Genomic DNA, 2,963 nt, shown 5'->3' with positions numbered 1-2,963 from the left:
CAGTTGTTCTAGTTTATGAAAAGGTTTGCTCTTTCCATTCTCCACGTCCATTTACACTTCTTTTCTAAGGTTTTATCCTGATTGTAAATTCTGTATTTACCACTCTTCCAAAGCTCATATACTTTAGAAAAGTAGACATCAGTACCAACTTCAGGATTAGTCCCTACCTGGCTTAGTTTAGGGTGATTGATGTAAGAAGCGCATTTCAAGCAAAGGAGATATATAAAACGTATTTGGGCATACTGAAACATAACTTCCCACGCTTCAAGTGTTTCTGGGAGATACTTTCTCTTTCTGTGTGATGTAAAGCAGGGTTTTTAGATCATGGGTTTTCCTGGAAGCTATTTTATGAGTTTGAGAAAAATCAACAACAAGAAAAATTATACTCCCTTAAGGCAGACAAATTAAGTCTCCTCTTGTGTTCTCATGCTAATGGTCGGTAGCATCTGCTGAGGGGGATGCAAATAACTGCTGCTGGCACAGGAAAACCTTCCTGCCTGCCCCATATCCTCTCCCTGCCAGTGCTGGAGTTCACCAGCATGTCCATGGTGCCACCCAAATGTTCACAAATTGGCTGGCATAGGGGGGTGGGATCAACAAGTTTGGCAACAAGTCCATCCAACAGACCAAGCCCCTCACCCTGGAGTTCACCATCAACATGTACCCTCTTATCAATTGTATTTTTGGTACAAAGGAGTCCCTGTATGAGAAGGCCAGCTCCGTCGCAGCCACATTTCAGCACATGAGGGAGGAATCTGATAAAATTGAATGAGAAGGACTATAGAAGGGGCCCTGATTGTACACGAGCACCTGCTACTGCACGTGTTCCTGCTACAGCTGGCAACAACTTTCTTCACATTACCTGGTGGTGAACTTAACCCAGGAGAAGATGAAGTTGAAGAACTCAAATGCTTAATGACAAGGATACCGGGTTATCAAAATGTAGTCCTGCAAGATGGGGTCATTGATGACTGCATTGGTAACGGGTGGAGGCAAAATTTTGAACCTCCTTAGTATTCATATATTCTTCCACATATTAGAAAACCTAAGGAACGTGATGGAGCTGTTTTGGTTCAACTTCAAGAGAAAGGCTTACTTGCAGTCCCTAAAAATTACAAGCTGGTAGCTGCACCATTGTTTAAACTGTACAACAGTGCTCTAGGTTATGGACCCATCATTTCTAGTCTCCCTCCGTTTCTAAGCAGGTTCAATTTTATATACAATTGGATTTCCACACAGTGTAAAAGTAAAAGAAGTTGTCTCTATGAGCACGGCTATACAGTATAGAAAAAACATGGTAGAAAAAGTTGTTGGTTTTTTTATCTCTTTCCCAATCCCTAAATTGCTACCTACTTTCTGTCATTTGAATAGTGAAGTTAATATGAAGAACTAAGAATGGTGAAAACAAATGTGATAATGTTTAATTTACTTTTGGTTCTTCTCATACTTTTTTGTACATAACTAAAGAACATGGACTTCTTCCTATTTGTATTTTTTTTATTTCACATTAAATTTGTAAAATTCTTTAAAACCATAGACAAATAGTGGGAAGATGGCGGCGTAGGAGGACGCTGGGCTCACCGCACCCTGCGGATCACTTAGATTCCACCCACACCTGCCTAAATAACCGAGAAAATCGCCAGAAGACTAGCAAAATGGATTCTCCAGAGCCAAGCATAGACGAGAGGTCCACAGAAGAGGGTAGGAAGGGCGGAGAGGCAGTGCAGGCTACACAGACTGGCGGGAGGGGGCCGGGCCGAGGGGCGGCCAGCCAGCAAAGCAGAGCCCCCGAGTCTGGCTTGCAAAAGCAGAGGGGCTGGATGGAGTGTGTTCGGACAGCAAGCGGGACTTAACATCTGGAAGGTTATAAGCTAACATCTCTGCTCAGAGAGCAGGAAGGCTGGAGGACAACGGGAGGGAGAATTGTTGAGCCCCCACAACAGAGCACAGCTTGGCTGGGAACAAAGGCGCTCGCCAGCGCCAACTCCCTCACCCATCCCCCAGCCAAAATCCCAAAGGGAACCAGTTCCTGTCAGGGAACTTGCTTGCACCACGCAAACACCCAACACTGTGCTTCTGAGGATCCATCCCTCCAGCGGGTCTGACTCCCTCCTGGTGCTGCAGGGCTCCTCCCGAAGCGTATCTCCCAAGGAAAAGCGAGCTGAGGCTACCCCTCCCGCCCCCATGCACCTTGCCGATCCACCCCAGCTAATACTCCAGATACCCAGCACCACAAGCCTGGCAGTGTGCAAGTAGCCAAGACGGGACACACCACCCCACAGTGAATCCCGCCGCTAGGAGAGGGCAAGAGAAGGTACACACCAGTCTGACTGTGGCCCCAGTGGTGGGCTGGGGGTAGACATCAGGTCTGACTGTGGCCCCGCCCACCAAGGCAAGTTATTCAAGACAGCACAGGGGAAGTGCCCTGCAGTTCCTCACCACTCCAGGGATGATCCAAAATGACAAAACAGAAGAATTCCCCTCAAAAAAAACCTCCAGGAAATAACGACAGCTAACGAATTGATCAAAAACGATTTAAACAATATAACAGAGAGTGAATTTAGAATAATACTCACAAAATTAATCGCTGGGCTTGAAAACAGTATAAAGGACATCAGAGAATCTATTGCTACAGAGATCAAGGGACTAAGGAACAGCCAGGAGAAGCTAAAAATTGCTATAAATGAGGTGCAAAATAAAATGGAGATAACCACCTCGGATTGAAGAGGCAGAGGAGAGAATAGGTGAACTAGAAGATAAAATTATGGAAAAAGAAGAAGCTCAGAAAAAGAGACATAAAAAAAATCCAGGAGTATGAGGGGAGAATTAGAGAACTAAGTGATGCACTAAAGAGAAATAATCTACACATAATTGGTATCCCAGAGGAGGAAGAGAGAGGGAAAGGTGCTGAAGGTGTACTTGAAGAAATCATAGCTGAGAACTTCCCTGAACTGGGGAAGGAA

The 2,963-nt window shown here is 45.2% G+C and overlaps 1 pseudogene; it reads left to right on the top strand.

Moving 5' to 3' along the window:
• The first annotated feature begins 539 nt into the window (after nucleotides 1–539).
• On the top strand, nucleotides 540–1,287 carry LOC124507544 (cleavage and polyadenylation specificity factor subunit 5-like; annotated as a pseudogene).
• Nucleotides 1,288–2,963: the final 1,676 nt, after the last annotated feature.

This window comes from Lynx rufus, unplaced genomic scaffold (genome assembly GCF_022079265.1).
Source record: "Lynx rufus isolate CCGP_SWC_20201006 ecotype Redwood Valley unplaced genomic scaffold, mLynRuf1.p SCAF_12, whole genome shotgun sequence".
Lineage (NCBI taxonomy): Eukaryota > Metazoa > Chordata > Mammalia > Carnivora > Felidae > Lynx > Lynx rufus.
Note: the sequence above shows the minus strand (reverse complement) of the source record. Positions and strands in the feature narration are given on the sequence as shown.